The 22,021-nt window shown below is 40.7% G+C and overlaps 1 non-coding gene across 1 annotated transcript; it reads right to left on the bottom strand.

Annotated features, from left to right (window-relative positions):
- Positions 1-2,037: 2,037 nt before the first annotated feature.
- Positions 2,038-2,201, bottom strand: LOC128100233 (U1 spliceosomal RNA). Its single transcript, XR_008214745.1, has one exon. It is a non-coding gene; the product is annotated as a U1 spliceosomal RNA (small nuclear RNA).
- Positions 2,202-22,021: the final 19,820 nt, after the last annotated feature.

Here is a 22,021-nt window from a genome sequence, read left to right as displayed (position 1 = left end):
TTACAGATCGCTTTGAAAACAAACAGGATTACAAGGCATTATAATTATTAACCTTTTGCTTTGACACACATCAAAATAACAAAGCATTTGTAAGCTACATTATTTTGTTAATAAAAATATGTTCTCAAATGTGTCATGTCAAAGGGTGAATTTTCTGTTCTGATAATTTGAATTATAGAAGTACATATAATTTTAGGACATGTAGGAAATGTGAAGTAAACAATAAAAATAATTTCTGAAAAATATCATAAATTCAAAATGTATGTATCCTTTATGATTTATATAAAAATTTAAAAAAAAAGCCCTGTTATCCTAGGCATCAGAGGAACGCAGATTGAGTTCAGTCCAACAAAATAAAATGTTATTATCCCAAAGTAAAGAAGCATTCTGTCATTAAACTATCAAAATAAGAAGTTATGCTATAACAAGGAAAAACTCTAATTGTTGGGTCTTAAAATATTTGTCAGTTATTCCTTCTGTTGGATTGGGCATATTTATGCAAAGCATTTTAGAGTAAAGGAAATATTCAGGAGATAAAAATGTCAATCAAATGTTTGTCTAAATTTCTCTGAAACAGACTTTTCTTTTCTTTTTTCTTTTTAAATAATTACTGTTTAAGTCCTGAAAACAAAACAAAACAAAAATAGATTCACATCATTTAACTGAAATATTGTCTCATTTTTCATCTAAATTTTCAGAGAATATTCAGTCTTCATTACAAAGTGTTAGATCAATGAAAATAAAAGAAACCAACACCAATTATTGCCTTGCATAGACAGTAAGATAACTCATGCCTTTAACACAAATGATGTAATTGATAATTACTTTATCCTTCCCAGGGATGCATTAGGTAGCACACTGTGATTGTAAGTGGCTTATTGTTGACACTCCTGTTGAGGAAGATGGAAAGCATGTTCTAGTTACATATTACTGCTGTGATAAAAACACTGAACAAAAGCAACTTGGGGAGGAAAGGGTTTGTTAGACTTATAATTCTTCATCAAGGAAAGCCATGTAGGTTACAGTTCTCCATCAAGGGAACCTACATAGGTTATAATTCTCCATCAAGGGAACCCACAGCAGGAACTAAGAGGCAGGAATTTTGAGGCAGGAACTAATGCAGAGACTACAGAAGAATGTTCCTTATGGCTTTGCTTCCATAGCTTCCTCAACCTCAACTTGCTTCATTCATTTTTTTCTGCCTTTTTTGAGTGGTGTGGCTAGAGACAGGGTTTCTCTGTGTATCCCAGGCAGTCCTGGAACCAGCTCTGTAAACTCGGCTGGCCTCGAACTCAGAGAGCTGCCTACCTCTGCCTCCTGAGTGCTGGGATCAAAGGTGTCTACCACGCCACCCAGCTGTTCAGCTTACTTTCTTATCAACCCAGAACCACATGCCCAAGGTGCTGGCACTGCTCACAGTGGAGTGAACCCTCCCCACACCAATCAATCAAGAAAATGCCCACAGACATACTGTGGTGGTTTGAAAGAAAATGGTCCCCAAAGAGTATGGCACTATTGGGAGGTGTGGCCTTGTTGGAGGAAGTGTGTCACTGTGGGGGCCGGCTTTGAGGACTCTTTCTTGTAGATAGAGTTTTCCTGCCTGGCCCACAGTCAGGACAAATCTCTCTCACCTGCCAGTCCCACAGCCGCTCAGACCCAACCAAGTAAACACAGAGACTTGTATTGGTTACAAACTGTATGGCCATGGCAGGCTTCTTGCTAACTGTTCTTACAGCTTAAATTAATCCATTTCTATAAATCTATGCCTTGCCACATGGCTCGTGGCTTACCGGCACCTTCACATGCTGTTTCTCATCATGGTGGCTGGCAGTGTCTCTCTGACTCAGCCTTCCACTTCCCAGCTTTATTCTCCTCCTTGTCCTGCCTACACTTCCTGCCTAGCCAATGGCCAATCAGTGTTTTATTTATTGACTAATTAGCAACACATTTGCCATACAGAACATCCCACAGCACTTCCCCCCCTTTTTTTTTTTCAAAAAGGAAGGTTTTAACCTTTTTTTTTTTTTTTTTTATTTTAAGGGGAGAGCGCGAACGCAGTCCCCCACTACCACAAATTATGCAGTCGAGTTTCCCGCATTTGGGGAAATCGCAGGGGTCAGCACATCCGGAGTGCAATGGATAAGCCTCGCCCTGGGAAAACCACCTTCGTGATCATGGTATCTCCCCTGCCAGGTAAGTATGGAAGGTTTTAACCTTAACAAAGTAAAATTACATATAATTTGGGCGTAGCTTCTCTTACTACTTCCTGCTGGAGGGGGGCGCTGTATCTTATGGGGAAACAAAGAAAATTTTAGGATTATGGAATAGTCCATGAGGCTGTATCGTCTGAGCCAGATGCCTTCAAACCGTTCTGGATGTTGGATCATCTGGGCCATGGTGTCATCGGAGACTTTCAGGGGGTCTTGGCTGGTCAAACCTGATGTATCTTAATCTGTAACAAATCCATAGCCTCTGGCTTTCTGTGGGAACAAAAGCAGAGTCTCCTTTCCAAAGCAACATATCCTTATATCCAAATTTTGAAGTCATGGTATCTTTAAAATATACATATTGGTTTAACTCAACATCTTTTATGATCAAATGTTTTTTCTGCAGTTAAAAATCCCAAAGACAACACAATCCAGATTCTCTGTGTAATATTCATCTTTACGTGGCTTATTTTTTATATTAGTTTTACTGTCTCTTTAAAGACTTTATTTTTTAAAACTATGTATTTGTTTCTATAACTCTATATATCACCTTTTTTGTCTCTTTCAAGCCTACGTATCTTTTACACACATTGTAAACTATTACATCTGAATCTGTCTTATTGTGAATCTATTGCCTTAAACTGCAGCAGCTGTGGCTGCTGGCTCCACCCACCTTACTTCCCAACATGGCAGTGTTACCTTTTCCACCAGCTCTGGGAGCTATCATGGGTCTATGCTTTTATCCAAGCAGTGTGTAGTCCAGAAACCTCTTTTTTTGTTTTGTACCAGCAAAGGCTAAATCCACCAAGCAGTTTAATGTGCCACTTGCAGAGGCCTCATTCCCGCCAAACTGCAGGTCAAGTGCGCACACTAGGAACCCACAAGTAGCTCAAACCGGCAGCTGCCGCCCATTTGAGAGAGACAATTAGGAACTGTTTTTAGCTCGGTTTTAGAATCTTAGGTTTTAGGTGGTAACTCCTGCCACCACGTTGGACGCCATTTGTAGCTGGAGTTTTCCTGCCTGGCCCACAGTCAGGACAAATCTCTCTCACCTGCCAGTCCCACAGCCGCTCAGACCCAACCAAGTAAACACAGAGACTTGTATTGGTTACAAACTGTATGGCCGTGGCAGGCTTCTTGCTAACTGTTCTTACAGCTTAAATTAATCCATTTCTATAAATCTATGCCTTGCCACATGGCTCGTGGCTTACCGGCACCTTCACATGCTGTTTCTCATCATGGTGGCTGGCAGTGTCTCTCTGACTCAGCCTTCCACTTCCCAGCTTTATTCTCCTCCTTGTCCCGCCTATTCTTCCTGCCTAGCCAATGGCCAATCAGTGTTTTATTTATTGACTAATTAGCAACACATTTGCCATACAGAACATCCCACAGCACTTTCTCTCTAGCTTCCCTCAGTGTGACAGTCAGTCGACTTCCTGTTGCCTGCAAGACGTAGCACTCTCAGCTCCAGCACCATGTCTGCCTGCACGCTGCCACGCTCCCCACCATGATCATAATAGGTGGAACCTCTGAAACTGTAAGCAGGCCACCCTCAATTAAATGTTTTCTTTATGAGAGTTGCTGTGGTCATGGTGTCTCTTCACAGCAATAGTAAACTCTAGGGCACATGCCTACAGGCCAATCTGATGGAGGCAATTTCACAATTGAGGTTCCCTCCTCCCAGGTAAATAGTTTGTGTCAAGTAGACAAAAACTAACCTTCACAAAGCATCTCTGAGAAAACACCAATCAAAAATATTTCCTGTTGAACTACAGGAATGTATTTAAATCTGTTTTTTCTACCAGCCACCATGCCTGGCTCTGTTGATTTGAGGCTTAGCAAGAATAAGAAAATTCCTAAATTTATATGTGAAGTATAAAGATGCCATGTGGTTTTTCTCTTCAGCAACAGTGAATACAACAGGAGTGGTTTGGACGACATTATTAAGTGAGAGACTTAGTTGCAAGTACAGAAAAGCAAGTCAGTTTAAGGTTAGAAAAGCAGTGCACTGGAAGACAAACTGCTAAATGATCTTATTAATTAAAAAAAAAAAAACCCGGAGCCAGATATTGGGGTGAGAAGAGATCAGAGGAGTAGGACAGGCCACAGACAACCCCACCTCACCAACTCCTCAGCCTCCAAAGAGACCTACTTCCTGTATACCCACACCTATATGCCTTTCTGTCCCTGCCATCTCACTTCCTCTCTCTGCCCAGCTACATCACTTCCTCTTTCTGCCCAACTCTGCCACTTCCTGTCTATCTGTACAGACCTCCAAACCTTTATGGTTAACTAGTGTTGGAATTAAAGGCATGTGCCACCATGCCTGGCTCTGTTCCCAGTGTGGCCTTGAACTCACAGAGATCCAAATGGATCTCTACCTCCTGAATGCTGGAATTAAAGGCATGTGCTACCACTGCCTGACTTCTATGTTTACTACAGTGGCTGGCTTTTCCCTCTAATCCTCAGATAAGCTTTATTGGGGTACACAGATAAAATATCAAAACAGAGCATTGGCTCACACAGCTGAAAAGGCTGACATTGAACTGGCTCAGACAGAGTGAGTTTGTGACACTCAAGGTTTCCTTTGCAAGGACTGGGAATGAAGTGTTTACAACCCTAGCAACGGATTTTAGTCAGTTTAGCTCAAAGTAGGTGCCATCATGGGTGAGTTATTATATGTCAACACAGAAATGGTAACTGGATGAAACCATGAAACCCCACAATTTGGGGAGTAGTAAACACTAAGGGCTGTACTGCACTCGATATGGAGATCCTCTTTTCTAAACATCCTGTGGCATTATGAAATCCTTCTGCTTATGTCCATCTTTTTGAACAATGCTATTGTGTAAGAAATGGTGTGGAAAATGCATGGAAAAGCCGTGTTTTCCACTTGAAAATGTGTGGTCTTCAATTCTAAGAAGTGGGAATAAACTGAAAATCTAACTGAACTAGGAAATCAAATTGGTTGTGGGGGCTGCTTTCGCTGAGGGCTTGTGCTGGAATTTCTTATGGGTGTCCTTCTGAAAGCTGAGGATTCCACAGTCTGGGGTCTCTGGAGGATACTCAGCACTGAACATAAGCTTTCAATGACTTTCTTGTGCCCCCACAGTGACTTCAGATCTACTCTTAGGAGTCATGATTTCTTTTTCCTTCTGACTTTAAGTCCTTTGTGACCCACTCATTTCAGACATCCATTTACCACAAATCTACAATAGACATTTTTACACAAATCTACCACATAGGACATTTTTCTCTCCAAACCTGTGCATTTATTTTAGAATACACCTTCTGACATATTTTGTCTAAAACATCTGGCACTGTCCAACTGGCTCGAGCTGCTTTGTCAGTCCAGGAGCTTCAACCCATGCTCAGTTTTGTATTATTTTACTTATAAACTGATATAGGAATAAATGCTCACTGTCAGCAGTAGAATTGGGGGGGGCTACCAATTTGATTAGACATACAGTCTAACTCCTTTTGCATTGAAAATAGATCCTATTTTTCAGGTTTACTCATCTGGGTGTTGAGTTTTCTTCTGAACAGCAAGATTTTCCTGGAGCAGCATGGAGGCAAGGCTTTAGTCGGAGCAGGGCTTTTTAAAATCCTGGGTCTGTTCCTGAAACAGCAAATGTCATAGAAGCTAAAATTGTTGGGCTCAGCAGGAACAATGACACCAGAAAATCTAACCCATGTTCATCTCTCTACAGGGTCTAGAAGGCTTATTCACACTAAGGAAATGTAGAATTGTGCCTTTCCTGAGAAACAAAGACAACAGAAAATGTGTGTGTGTGTGTGTGTGTGTGTGTGTGTGTGTGTGTGTGTGTGTGTGTGTGTGTGTTTGAGAGAGAGGGGGAGACACAGAAAGACATGGAGAGACATAGACAGAGACAGAGACATACAGAGAGAGAATACACAGAAACAGAGACAGAGACAGAGAGACAAACATAGAGACAGAGAAAGAGACAGGCTAATTTATTACAAGGAATTGGCTTGTGCAGTTATGGTAGGTTGTCAAATCCCAAGATTTGTAGGGCTAGTTGATAAGCTGGAAAGCCAGGAGAGCTGGTGGTATTGCTACAGTCAGAATGGCTGCAGGTCTAACTAATGTTTTAGTTCAGATCTGAAGTCAGGAAAAGCTGTTGCCTTAGCTCAAAGGCAATCAGGCATGAGAAATCCTGCCTTGAGGACAGTTAAGCAATTTGTTCTAGTTAGGGCTACAACTGATAGGGCAAGACTCAAACACAGTAAAGTGGGTAATATTTTTTATACAGTTGGCTGATTTCAATGTTAATCTCACCCAGAAATGTCAAAAATAATGTTTGACAAGATGTCTGGACACCCAACCCCCACCTGGGAAAATCGATAAAATTGACAGAGAAAATTAAGCATGATATTTCTAAATACAAATATACCTTAAATAAATCAACCAAATCAATTATTTGATGATGATTCCAAAGTAGAAGATTTCCCTTGCTCATCTAATCAATATCCACTCATGGCATCCTCAGAGGACCAGGAATCAAACTGAAAACAGTAGTTCTGTGCTGTGAGTCTATGTATGTACTCTGAATCGTGCCTAAGGACATTTTGCACAATTAGGATTTATTGATATTATTTGAAGCTACAGATTCCCTTTATATTGTGTCTGACATTAAGGAACTAAATCATAAACCTCCTCCATTAAAGATCAAATAGACTACACACCAGCTGACCGCTCGAAAATAATAACGAAATCTCAACCATCACCTCTTATCCCATCCCTATCTTCGTCCAACTCATTCTTTGGAAGAAACAGGTACATTTAGAGAAGCACAGATCATAAAACTTAGTTAAAATACCAGCCCCCAAGAGAAAACAGACACAGTTGATCTCTTGTATCACGACTGACAGGTTTGAATACTAAGAATTAATTCTGAGAATGTAGTATTCAATCACTGTCAAACAGAGACACAAAGACAGTCTCCATTACCCCTGTTATTTACTAATGGCAGGAATTGGCTGGACTGAATGAATTTTATTTTAAAATTTATGTATTTTTTATTGTGTGTGTGCGTGTGTGTGCGCGCGCGCGTGTGGCAGGTGCCAATGGAGGCTGGGATGATCCCTTTGAACTAAAGTTATAGGTGGCTGTGGATTGACCAATATGGGTTCTGGGAACAGAATCCAGGTCCTCTGCAAGTGCAGCAAATGCTCTTCATTGCTAAGCCATCTCTCCAGCCTGGACTGAGAATTTAGAAATATTCTGTGAAAAATCAACAACAGGCCTAGAGATGAAGCTTGAATAGAGCCCTATAGGACAGCATGATATCAAATACGATGTTTTATGACAGTAGCACGTGCCATTCAGAGGCTCTGTGTGCTTTGTTCTAAAGAAAATGCCGGCTGGGCAGTGGTGGCACACACCTTTAATCCCAGCACTTGGGAGGCAGAGCCAGGCGGATCTCTGTGAGTTCGAGGCCAGCCTGGGCTACCAAGTGAGTTCCAGGAAAGGCACAAAGCTACACAGAGAAACCCTGTCTCGAAAAACCAAAAAAAAAAAAAAAAAAAAAAAGAAAATGCCAACGAAGTGTGGGAGTAACGCTCTGCAAAGAGTGGCTGCCCTTCCCCAAGGAGATTCTTCGAGGTTTTGTGTATCACAACTGATGTAGAAGTTACTGGGTATTGCCTCTGCATAGAGCCTGTTTTTATGCAGGACACAAAAAGGTAAAACACAGCAGAGGGCCTTGGGTTGGTGCCCGTGGAGCCCTGTGACACTCAGGAGGACTCTAAGCCTCTTGAATTCATAAAGGACAGCAAACAAATTGTCTCCAAGGTAACTCTAGTATAAGGCACAGTTATGAATTCTGCAGCAGAGTCTGTATTGATGAAAGTCAAAGTGAACAGTAGAGACAAGTCCCTCACTCATTTGCAGGAGCCCTGAAGACCCTCATAATTCTTCCAGGTTCTTAGTGGAGGGACGGGCTGAAGACAGGACAGATGTTAAGTGTCTTTCTATGGCCCCGTTGTCAGTCAGTAGATCTTTTAGAGTGAACTACAGTTTATTCAAATAGTTTGCTGATTTAATTGGATTTTGGCTCCCCTGATTAGAGAACCTGCTTCTATATGACTCTAATTGAAATTCCTTATCAAACACATGGCCTTTTTCTTCATTTGTTTTTTAGAGAGCAGAAGTTTTTAATTTTTAGGGAAGAAAATTTATAAATATTTCCTGTTTTGAACTTGGCGTAGGACTCGTTTAGAGTGAATTTTTGTATGTGATACACACTGCGCATTAAGCCTGATTACTTTTGTTTTGGGGTGTGTTAGGCAATCTGTGTTTGTGTATGTGCTCTTTGTTTTGTGTAGAGATATCCACTTTCTCTGAACACTTGTAAAGGGTTTCATTCTTTCTGCAATAAATTGTCTTTGTGCTCTGTTGAAAACCCATTGAGTACATATATGTGGGCCTGTCTCTGTACTTTCAATTATGTTTCAGTGGTCTATATGCCCACCCTGACAATACTACCAAACCATCTTGATGACTATTTAAATAAATCCCAGGATAACGGTGAGTAAGAGTGTTTAGAGCAAACATCCTTGCTTTCTCCCCAGTCTTAAGTGAAAACAAACTCAACCTGTCACAGTCAACACCAGCATCACTGGTAGCATTTTTAAGTCAACTTGAGTAGGTTCCTTCTACTTCCTTCTCTGAGTGTTTCTGTCATGAATGGGTGTTGACTTTTTTTTTTTTCAAATTGCTTTTCTGGCATTCTTTTCTCTGTGTTGAACTGATATCAAGGGGATCAATAGCAGAAACGAGAATAGAGGTATCTCTAACCACTTGGAAGCTAAGCAGCACAGTTATAAACGATCTGTAGATCAAAGAAGAAGCTTCGAGGAAAATCAGAAGACAAATTGAACTGAGTGAAAGTGAAAATCGGACATAATAAAACTCATGGATAGAAGGTAAATTGGTGCTGAGTGAAGCTTACAACACTAACTGCCTCCATCAAAAAGGAGGCAGCATCTCATGGTAATAACGTTTGTGCCCAACAAAACAGAAGATCAAAGAAATAAAAGATGGAATATTAAAATTAGAGCAAAAATCAACAAAATTGAATGCATTAAGGTGATTGAGAAAGTCAATACAACAAAACTAAGATTCCTGGCAAGACTGGCTCAATGGGGCTGACAAAGCTCTAGCAAGGATTACAAAACAAGAGAAAAGCTAGCCAAGTATGCTGGTAACACTACAAAGAAAATGGGTACTAGTACAGACCTTGTAGTCATAAAAGGATAGACGATATCACAAATGATTCTACATGATTAAATTATTTGAAATCCCTCTGTGCATTAAGAAGAAAACTGAATTTGTAATGTTAAAGTTGTGGCAAAAAAGAAATCCTGAGAGCCAGTTTGTTTCTGACTGTAAGCACTGTACCAAATGCTTAAAGGAGAGTTCATACCAACTCTTCTAGAAGCAAGCTCTTCTAGAAAATAAAAGAAAAAAAGTCCCCACTTCGTTTAATTAAGCTATTAACTGATACCAGAACTGTTCAGAGCTCAGGAAAGAAAAAATACAAACCAATCAATATTCCTCTAGAATATAAATAAAAGACCCCTAAAAATATTACCAAATCAGCTTGGCAAAGGATGGGAGAAATTGTGTATGATAATAAAATAGGGCTTATTCCAGGGATACACTATTTCAATATTTCAACAAACTTAATAGGAAATCATGTGAGGACTACAGGCCCTCCCTTGCCAGAAACAAACTGTATCATAAACCTGAGGAAGTTTTTCCTCCAAACCTTTTTGCACATCACTCAGCAAATGAGTTTATCTACTCACTTTTATCATGTTTATCATCTATCTACCCACCTACTGCATCCCTAGCTGTCCACGCAAAAATAGGTTAAAGCATGCCTTCAAGAGTTAGTCTTCAGAAAGAGTCCACGGCGTTCCAGTGAGGCCTTTCTGAGAAGCAGAAGTGAGAAGTTGACAGAGATATGAAGGGAATCTCTGGACAGATCAAATAGCAAATCTTACTGGGATTCTGCTGGAGACACCACCAGAGTCAAGTTGCAGAGTGAGAGTTGAGCTGAGCATCAGCGCCAAGTGAAGTACGCAATGCCGGATGTAGGACCATAGAGGCTGCAGGGATGGAGGGCAGGACCAGATCCAGGGGGAGCGGATCCAAGCATGGATTCTCGCCTATGGAGTGGGTCTCCAGTGTAATCAGAGAGTAGCCAGTTATCCTGATAACAGCAACACCACCATTTCTCTGTCAGATGTTTAACTAACTGGCAAAGTGTTGCTTTCTTATTGTGTGTGCTGCCTTTTCGCTCAGTGGACAAGTCTCCTTTGCTGTCCAGAGCTTATTTATTTCATGAGATTCCATTTGTTAATTACTGGGTCTTATTTCCTGTGCCCTGGAGTCTTGCTCAGAAAGTCCTTACTGGAACTGTAAGTCGACACATGATTCCTACTTTTACCTCGTGCACTTTCATGGTATCAGGTCTTGTTTTGAGGTCCTTGCTCCAACTGGAGTTCAGTTTCATGAATGGTAAAGGATAGGTTCTAGTTTCATTTGGCCGCATGTTAAAATCCAGGTTTCTCAGCACTGTTTGTTGAAAGGGCTCTTTTTTCCAAGGCATCTTTCGTCATCTTCAAAAATCAAGTAGCGGTAGTTGTGTGGAGTTTGATCTGAGTCCTCTGTTCCACCAATCTGTGTCTGGTGACCTGCCAGTGCCCTGCTGTTTGTACTACTATGACTCTAATATCTAGAAATCAGATATGGAGATACTGCCTGCACTGTTCTTTTGCTCAGAATTGTTTGGTGATCCGTGCGCTTTGGTGGATCTGTATAAAATTTGAGATTGTTATTTTCTGTATCCATAGAGAATAACTGCAATTTTCATTGGAATCACATTGAATCTGTGGATTGCTTCTGGCAGGATGGCTATTTTTACAATATCAATTCAATCAATGAGTGTGGGACATCTTTCTGCCGTCTTGTATCTTCCTCAAATTCTTACTTCAGCACCTTAAAGTTTTTATTGTAGAGTTTTTTAACTTCCTTGGTTATCTTTATTTCAGAGGGGTGTGTGTGTGTGTGTGTGTGTGTGTGTGTGTGTGTGTGTGTGTGTGCCTGTGTGTGTGTGTGTGTGTGTGTGTGTGTGTGTGTGTGTGCCTGTGTCTGTGTGTGTGTGTATTTGTGTGTGTGTTTGTTTGTATGTCTGTGTCTGTCTGTGTCTGTGTGGCCATTGTGAATGGCATTATTTTACATATTTCTTTTTCTGTATGTCATTGGTGTACAGGGAGGCTACTGATTTCAGTCTGTTGACATTGTATCCTGTTATTTTGCAAGAGGTTTATCAGTTCTAAATGTTTTCAGTGGCATGTTTAGGGTCTCTTATTATTCGAATCACAAAGTCTGCAAATAGGGATATTTCAACTTCTTTTCCCTTTTGCCTATTATTTCCTTCTCTTGATTTATTGTCCAGCTAAGACTTAAAGCACTGTGTTGAACACAAATATAATTCCTTATATAAACAGATGTGCAGACAAAAAGCACAGGATCATCTCAAGAGAAGTCTTGTCCTATCTTTGTGGAAATGCTTCAACTTTTTCTTCATTTGCATGATGTTGGCCATAGGTTCATAACATATAGCTTTTACTGTGTTCAGGTGTGTTACTTCCATCTCTAGCCTCTTAAGGACTTTGATCTTAAGGGGATGTTGGATTCTGTCAAAGGCCTTTTCTACATCTATTAAGATGATCGTGTAAATTTTGCCCTTGTGTTTGTTTATGCAACAAATTACATTTATTAATTTATATATGTCAAACCACCTCTACATCTCTGGAATGGAGCCTAATTGGTCATAATGAATGATCTTTTTAATGTTATCTTGAATTCGGTTGCAAGTATTTTATTAAGAATTTTTGCATCTGAACTGGGCATAGTGGCACACTCCTTTAATCCCAGCACTCAGGAGACAGAAAGAGGTGGATCTCTATGAATCTAAAGCCAGCCTAGTCAACAAAGTGAGTTCCAGGACAGCCAGGGTTGTTACACAGAGAGACTCTGACTCAAAAAAACATAAAACAAAAACAAAAAAAAAAAGAAAGAAAGAAAAAGAATTTTGCATCTGTGTTTATCAGGAAGATTGGTCTGTAATTTTCTTTGTATCTTTATGTGGTTTGGGTATCAGGATGATTCTGGTTTCATAAAAAGAAATCCATAGCAATTAATCTAATACAAGATTTTTCATGTATGTTACTTCTAGGTAGTTTGATTGGTACAAAATATTTTAACACCAAATTACTCTTCTGTTACTCTTGACTTTAAAAGATTAAACATGTTTTAAATTAATTTTCTCAGAACTTGTTTGGAAGGAAATCCTTATCAAAACCTATGTAGCAGTTGTAACATTTCAGGACTTAGGGAAACTTTTACTTTTGACTCCAATGAGCGCTGTATTATATAAGCAAATAGCATTTTAAGGTTTCATAAAACACCTAAGAAACTCCAAGTCCCATTTCAATACATTTTAAGACATTAGGAGTATCTAAGTTTATAACTATGTTACCATAGGCCTTTTAATATATGTATCCTCAAAATATTCACATTCACACATACATGCATACACACATGTATAAAATAGGCATGCTAAGAAATAAAAAATAAAAAGCAACAATTTCAGCATAAGACAGAATGAATGGGAAGAACAGAAGTGGTCACAGGTTTTGTTACTCAGCTACGTTAGGGAATTTGGGGGGCAGACTGAGGTTTGTACATTCTGTGTCAACATAGAATGACATATAAAGAATTACATAAAAAACAATTACATAAAAAAACACACATGGTACAGTTACCTTAACAAGGTAAAAAGATTTTTTTCCAGTCATCTATTTTTGGAGAGAACAAGGTTAACTCTTGGTACATCTGTAAGTCTGCCTCTTGTATTTCTGTCCAACAGTCTATGTCAGTGAAGCTATCCAGACTCATAAGGGTTTTGATTTATGCACTGAGGCCCTTTTGCGTCCCCCTATGCCTATGGATCCCTGATGGATATCATATACCCAGGCTGTACAAATGTGGAATAACTTAGAGCAGGTCACAGCCTGCTCTCAACACTCTACTACAACAAAACCACCAAGCCACCATGCTCTTCACTGAGCTCCACTGTGTCGACCTGAAGAAATGAGGTTCCCAGTAACTCTCGGTGGAACTGAAATCACTAAGACGCCTCAGACACGCACCAGTCTTGGCAGGCGAGGAAAGACATGAAGCCATGACTGAAGTAACACTGCACCTGGGAGGGGTGGGACAGGTGAAGAGAAAACAGAGAGAGGCACAGGTCCCTCTGAAGAGAAAAAGGTCTACAAGCATGGGAAAAGTGGCATTGGGTGTTCAGACAATGCCAAACAAGGAGCACTGGATAAAAGGAAATCAGTTTCAACTGGCGCATTCATGTATTGACCACCAAACTACAGGATAGAGAGCTGTCTGCAGCTACTGAACAGAGCATGGCTGGTGTGAGGAGCTGCCTAGAGGACTTCCACATAAATTGTCTCAATGTCTTCGATGCAGATGTTATAATTCTCACATTACAGATGTAAGAAGTATGCTTAGGAACACTTACAAAAGTAAAATTCCCAGAATGACACAAATAATAGTTAAGTGTCAGATTCAGGCCAAGGCTTTTCCTTAAGAAGACAGTTGTGCAGCTTGACCTGCTTAAGGGGCCCCCTGGCAATAGGATCAGAATCCATCCTGGTGCATGAGCAGGCTTTTTGGGGCCCACTACCTATGATGGGACACCTCGCACAGCCTTGAGGCAGGGGGAGGGGCCTGGACCTGCCTCTACTAAATGTACCTCCCCATGGGAGGTCTTACCTTCTTGGAGGAGGGGATGGGGGTGGGTTGGGATCAGGAGGCTGGAGGGGTGGGAGGAGGAAAGAGGGGGATCTTTGATTGGTATGTAAAATGAATTAAAAATTTTTCTTCATTAAATAAATAAATAAATCAGTTGGGACCTGAAAAAAAAAAAAGAATTCAGGTCCTAATGAAACACACACACACACACACACACACACACACACACACACACACACACACTCTCACACATGCACACACATTCACATACATGCACACACATTCACACATATTCACACTCTCATTTGCTCTCTCTCTTCTCTCTCTCTCTCTCTCTCTCTCTCTCTCTCTCTCTCTCTCACACACACACACACACACACACACACATACACACACACACTTCTACCTACATGGTTCCATACAATCACTCTGAATCAGAAGAATCAGCAGAGGGCAGAATGTCTGCACAGCTTACCTCCCTTGGGAAAGACAAGAAAGCACCAGAAGTGTGTACCTGGAGTTCATGTGAAACACAAATGAGTGGCAGAGACCCTCCAAGGGGATAGAATGTATAGAACTGTCTATAATACAGGAAGTCAGCACAGTTCTCAGGGGGTTGCATGCACCCTGAGAAGGAAAAATGGAGAAAAATAAGTCATAGCTGAAGGTTTATGAACTCATATCAGTTAGGTTTTTTTTAAATGAATACTCACAATTAGAAAGGGAATAAAATGCAATTAAGATAAATGAAAGTCAGATGTTAACACCATTTCATTAAGTTAATAAACTGTTGGCTACTTTACATGAATTCAAAGTACAAATCCTTGTACTTATAAAAGAACTAGAAATGAGGACTAGCAGAAACTTCTGCAAATTATATGAATGGAAGAGACTTCCCCAAAATTTGGGATTAATGAATAATGTTCAATTTATTAAGAGGAATTAGACTTCCTGTCCAACTATCTTGTGACCTTCTCATGGAATACTTGGCAGGCTTTAAAAGTCAAATATTAAAGAATAATTCATGAGCATGTATAAAAATACATGGTCAACACCGAAAGTGAACATGCTTTCAAGTAATAAGAATGTCAGAATATTAGGTGAGGCACAGGAGTCCATACTTGTGATCTCGACACTCAGGAGGCTGAGACAAGAAGATCTTTTGTTTCAGGCCAGCCTGAGCTGTACACTGAGATTTCTCTCAAAAATCTCTGCAGCCCTCCAACAAACCTCACAAAAATATTTCCACTTTCTCCACTTGAATGAAGACCTAGGAATAAAAATGGGACATACTTCATATTTTGAACGATGCAATTTAAATTTTAAAAAATCCTAGACAGTCTGCAACCTGACAAAAGCAGTTATCTTTTCCATCACTTTGATCAGATACTCCACAAAGGTAACTTAAAGGAGGAAGTGCTGACTTTGGCTTACAGTTTGGTTTGTACAGTTCGTCATGGCAGGAAATGCATAATGTTGGGAGTAGAAGGCAGCTGACTGGACTGCACCCACAGTCAGAAAACAATGAGAGATGAATGCTGGTGTTCAGCCTGCTGAGTCTTTTTTCCCTAGTCTAGGACCTCAGCTGCTCATGCTGAAGGTCATCTTGTTTCAGATAAAATTCTCTCGAATATTATCAACTCCCAGGTTACTCCAAATCCAATCAGGTTGACAATGAAGATTAACCACTCAAAAAACAAAATGATATTTAGAAGGAAATTACTTTAAATATAAATTTAAGATAATCCACTCTACAAATAAACAGCAAAAGAGATAGATTTTCACAGTTCTGATTAACTTAATTTAAGATGTGTAGTTGACCACATGCTCAAAATGGTTAAAATTCTGTATGTGATTTGTTGGCCAACAGTCATTACATTTGTAGATAGCATTAATGGAAGGGAGATACTTCTGGACAGAGGATAGAACACAGCCAATTAGTGTTGGTACTATGAGGTGCAACTTTATGTCAAGGAAGCCCTCTGATGATCAGGGCTATCCCTGAAAACCCTCATGGTTGAAAAGAAGCAAGTTTGCTATCACTGGAAATCCTCAGGAAGTATCTGGGGTTCCTGCAGAAAATACTTTTCTTCCTGGCCATACAGGTCTATGGACATTGGATATCTGATTGCTAAGTTTCCTACCTGCTTCAAAACCTATTTTTCTCTAGAAGCTTCCCAGCACTGTATCTTGTCCCCCTGACAACTGCCTATTTTAGCTGTCTCTGTCATTACTTGATGCTGATGAACGTTATGATATTGAACTTTTGCTTCACAAAAGACAGCCAACACCACCTGCCCTTCACCACTCCCACCTATATGAATATCCATCATGGAGCTCCCACATCATGGAGAGGAGAGATCTTGCCCTTTTCTATATTCACAAGAATATCTGATTTGAGTAAAATACTATTTACTGTCTACAAGCAGACAATTTTAGTACAGTAGTATCACTGCTAAACCTGTGCCTTCTACACACATTTACACATTGTCCCCAAAGCATAGAAAACAAGAGTTCAAACAGTCAAAGCCTACATGCTTCCTCTCTGGTACAAAGCCTTGTATGACATCATCTTTTTTTTTTTCCAAAATTCCTTTTCATCAAATCCTTAATATAAACTTAAATTCTGAAGGCAGGGGTGATTGGAAGGGGGCAAAGGAAAAGAAAAGAGTTGACAAAACGTATCTGGGCTTAATTTTTTTTAAATTAAAAAGATGCTTTAAGCATTTTAAACATAAGATCCAAATTCTTATCAGTGTGGTTAAATACTAGTCAAACATCTCACACTTAAAAGACACTTATAATTCTTTACTATGCTCCAAGTGATTGATGAAATTTAAATTATAAAAATCATAATGGGTTTATTTCCAAAGTGTTCTGAGAAGCATTAAATGGCCACTCAATAAAATATTTTACAACAATAAAGTACTTACTATGTCAGTTTCCAATAAGGTACAACTTACTGAGTATGTCAGTTTCCAGTGGTAAGGTACTCTCTGAGTGCATCAGGTGCTGCCAACGTTGCATCTGTGGATGGTCACTAGTTATAATCTCATTTAGAATTTTATTGACACACACTTAAATCTCAATGACATGAGTTGCAGTTATTTTGCTTACAACAAGCCTTGTGGCAAAGATTAATGACTCAGAAGAGGTAACTGATGCACCTCAGCCTAAATGAATTTTCAAATAACCACCCCATGATCTATAGAAACAGATAGCAGGTGGCATATTTGTTTGTTTAGGCAGTGAAGCAGGGAGAAGGAGGGATGTACGTGTAGACATATCAGACTGGAGGGGGAAATATCGAGTCCTTTGAGTTATAAATCTCCAACTATGGAGACCCCTACTGAAAACAGTGACAGACATTGATCAACACCAGCATCGTTTCCCCATCACATGAACACAACGGCTGACTTTTCACACATTTTCGTTTTCTTTGCTTCTCCCTAGCATTCAGTGTCATTTGGTCCAACTTTCAAAAAATTTGAAACAATGAATCTGAGTCACTGTTGATCTAAGTGTGAGCTAAAATATGTTCTCACACCACCTGCTTCTTCTGTGGCTTTGATCATCAGATAGGGTTGGGGATAGAAGCACAGAATGCAGTAAGATGTCTGGGAAGGAGAAGGAACAGAAGAAACGTAGCAGGAACTGGGGACAAGCCGCCGTGGGGCGAGGGGACAGCATGGAAGGAACTCATTGCTGAGCTGCCCCAGTATGACATTTCTATTCCCTGCAGGTTTCCTTTCACTCAGCAGCCCATGCTTCACCCCCCTGAATGAAGGTCGGGAGAGGAGTATACCTTAAAGAGAATATTTTCTCCACAACTGAGGTAGAACTGAGCATACCAGTTAGAATTTCCTTTGGAGCTGGTATGGCTGGCAACAGTGACAGTGTCACATGAATTTCTTAGCAGTCAGAAGAGGGTCCTTCAGGGAATTTTCCACAAGAATGCATAAAAGAAAATACTTTCGAGCACTCGCCTGTACATGGTGTAACCATGGATTCTAACATTTACAAAGCAAGGCCTGTTATTTTTTTTGCTAGCAATAGGCTCTAATATTAAATGTAGAGGCACACAAAATTGAAGGGATCTCACCAAGGATCCACAGGCATTGTGCACTGTGCTAACTAGCCCTTTGGGAAGAAGACAAAGACCCAGCCAAGAAATGGATATGGCCATGAAATTCAAGCACACCAGGTGCCCTGTGGAAATGTGATGAGACCTGACAGTGGGCAATTTCTGAGTCACGTGGTAATAGATGCAGACAGGAAGAGCACTGGATTTAAGCTCTGGTTCCACGTTTGCAGAGTGACTTTGAAAAATGAATAACACTCCAGCTGTGATTTCATTGTCCACAAATACAGTTGATGATGCATATCATTTACTTATATACTAAGCCCTGTTCTAAGATGTTTTCATATTTCCTTTCTCACCCCTAGGAAGCAGGTACTACCATTCCCATTTTAGAGCAAATAAAATGCTCTCTCACATGATGGCATAAAAAGGTGACCAGAAACCAGGTAAGGACCTAAGAATGCCATCAACACACACCCAGCTCTCAGTAAGCTAGAGGCAGGAGCAAATTCATATTAGGAGAAAATCCATATTAACTGCATAGGATAATATATATATTTTCCTAAATTAACCAAACAAAATTCACATACTTGGAATGCTTTATAGGGTAGTAGGCAAACACATAGGTTATGGAATCAAAATAGACTCCTACATATCTTACCTAAGTCCACCTCTGCATTCAACTCATTCTGTAAGAATTAAACAGAAGTAAGTGGCTCTCCTAGTTTCTTCCCTCGTAGAATCTGGGGAAGACAACAGTGGTCATACCACACAGATTTTAGGGTCAAATAGATTGGCGACAAGGAATACCAAATAGTCTTAGTGACTGTCAGCTTACATTTTGATTGTTACTATCAATTATAAGTGCATACATATTCTTTTGGAAAAGGGATACATATTTAAAACTCCTCAGAAATTATAGTTCTTCCAATTTGCTTCAGAGAGAAGGAGAATATGAACACAAAACAAAGGACATACTTCAGGCATTTTCAGAAGTCACTTGTCCCCATGACTCTTTCATCTGTGGAATTTTGGCTGATGCACTGGTGAAGACGGTCATCCTGATATACTCTGTTAGGAAAAAAAAAATCCTAACAGTATCTATGTGTTGTGTGCTTGTGTGCCCGCATGCACACGTGTTCATAGAGCTTTAGGGAACTCTTAGAATATCTTTAGTTTAGCAACCCAACTTTTTTATTTAAGGAATGAATAGTACTTCAATGGAGCATGCATGCCTCCTGCAGAGCCCAGCTGTGGTTTTGGAATAGAAACAGGTGCCTCCTCAAATGCTGCAGGATTTGTAAGGACAGTTGTGGATGAACCAATCCTGCCAGATGTTTGAGTCCTTCCTATATTTGAGGGACTATTAGGAAACTGAAAATTTGCAACCAGCTGATTCTCAGACAATGGCCGTCTGGGTGGTTAGCTACCTCCACCAAATCATAGTTTCTGTCTCTGTCTGATTCATTTAATCAGCGAATCAAAGACTGAATTGCTGTAAAGTATGATACTTCACATTAGCTATCCTCACGGCTCCACTTGTCACATCACTCATAACTCAGGCATCAGTTAGAACTCCCCCAAGAAGCATCTTTCCCATTCAGCTGTAGTCTGTGTACATGGCAGCCAGTCTAAACACAGGTCAGTGTTCTACGATTCATCTAGTGGAAAGAACTACATTTATTATACTGAACTAGGCAAAAGAGGAATAAGTGTTGTCTAAAAATGGAAAGAAAAGCCTAGCAGCAAGTCTGATGAAGTATCTGGACTGCACTTTTGTCATCAGAGGGAGGTCCCAGGCAAACAACCTGCAACACGTCCATCAGGCAACAAGGGTGAGGATAGGTGGGGGTGGGTTATGGTGGTGTGGTTTGGGCCTTAATTTCCTCCTTTATTTAATTTAGGTATTATGTCAAAGTGACAGAAAAGGGACTGGTCAGCACAAGTGCTGAAGCCAAATGCAATGGTTCTCAAACTTTGGTGTGCCCCAGGGCTTGATAAAACAGTGCCGAGCTTCTTCCCACAAAACTAGGCAGGGCACAAGAATCTGCATGTCTAACAAGTTCATAGGTAATCCGAAACTGTTGGGTTACTGCTTTTGAGAACCACTGGTCTAGGACAGTCTATTAAAACAAGTCAAGTTTCACAGTCTGCAGACCATAGGTGATTTTAAAAATTAAGGAAGTGAAGTTAGCTATTGTTTCTTTTAAATTGCCAATATTTCATCTTAAATTGCATGCACACATATGTGTGTATGTATATGTATGTATATATATGTATGTATATGTGTGTATTTATGTCTATCTTCAATGGGCATGAGAGGATCAATCTTTTTTTTTCACAGTGTTGAGAAGTCAATAAACAAGAGTCCAATCATTGTTAGATCCAGGACAGGTGCTCTGGAAGATAAGTTTGTACCTGACCATCCTACCCCAAAGGAACAGACCAGCTGCTCAAGCCAGGTAGGCAGGAACTCCTGTCCAAGGGCCTGGGTGCTTGCATTTCATCCGTCCTAGTGTTTTGAGTGAAGTAAGATTCTATCTAGATAGATGCTGCTTAGGCTGTACCCTGACACACACATGGGAGTTCTAGGCCATTCTCCTCTATGTACTGCTTCCGCCAGCACACCAGCAAACAGGCCAGCAGAAGTGGTCCCTTCTGCTGATGCAGTTCTAAGTGGCAGTTCAGTGCTTTAGATATTGCCTGGCCTGCACTGTCCACTTCTCCAAATGCATGTCTGTCACTCAGTACTGGCCCACATATGCTGTTTACAGACCTATGCTTCCTCCTTGGCTGCACAACACGTTCTCAATACAGCCCTCACCCACCCCCACCCCGGCCTCTTTCTTGGGCCAAGATACTGGCCTTTCTGATCCTCAAGCACACTTTTTACTTTTGTTTTGTTTTGTTTGTTTTTGCTCAGTCTTTTCACCATTTGTCCCCAGGCTCCACCTGAATGGGAGCATTCCTGAGTTACAGCTGGCACTTTGATATATGACCTAATGTAATGGGGATTGTACCTGCTTATCCTACCAGATTTAGGCACCAAGGGCAGAAGCTGTCCAAATGCAAGAGCAATTCAATCCAGATAGTACCTGACAGCAGATGCTCTAGTATAGCTGGCTCTGGACCTCCCCTGGTTGCCTGGATGGCAAAACACATCTACCCAGAGACACAATGGCTTCTTCCTAGTGAAACAGCTACAAGGCCTGAGACCCCAGGTGGGCCTTAGGTGGTGAACTGCTCTCTCTCATATTTGCTTTAAAACCAAACAATCAAAAAACCCTCCCTCCAGCTCTCCCTTCTCCCCATTTTCTGTCTCCACCCTCCTACCTTCTCCTCCCCCCGACCATTTCCCCCAAGAAAGACTTTTGCTTACCCACTCCTCTGCAATGTGCAGTTCCTCCTGATCAGTTGCCTGGCAGGCAACCATTAACTCAGAAGCAGCACCTTGGCCAGCACCACTAGCATTCCTGGCTGCAGCAGATTGGCCCATTCATGCTGGCTTTGTGCCACACTGTAACTCATCTTTGCATTGGCAGCTCTTCCATCTTCTGTCAACTGTCTCAGGTGTCTTCAGCCGCCTCAACACCTCCTCCTTAAGTATCTCAAGCTTCCACACCCGCTTGATTTTCAAAAACTCAGCTTTCAAAAGACTTCTATTTTCTCAAGCAAATCTTAAACCAAGTTTAATTCTTCCCCTCGGGCATCAACAGATTCTACTGTTGCTGACTTCCAAAGTCCTCTGAAGTCTGACAGCATCTCACCACACCCACCACTACCACTGTGGCCATACTCAGCCTTACACTCCTATGGTAATCTCGCTTTGCTGGGGACCCTTGTATGGCCTTCTTAAAAACAGTGATTTGC

The sequence above is a fragment of the Peromyscus californicus genome, unplaced genomic scaffold (genome assembly GCF_007827085.1).
Source record: "Peromyscus californicus insignis strain IS unplaced genomic scaffold, ASM782708v3 Scaffold_6__1_contigs__length_162567912, whole genome shotgun sequence".
Taxonomy (NCBI): domain Eukaryota; kingdom Metazoa; phylum Chordata; class Mammalia; order Rodentia; family Cricetidae; genus Peromyscus; species Peromyscus californicus.
The sequence above is the reverse complement of the archived record's forward strand: the minus strand, read 5'-3'. Positions and strand labels throughout refer to the sequence as shown.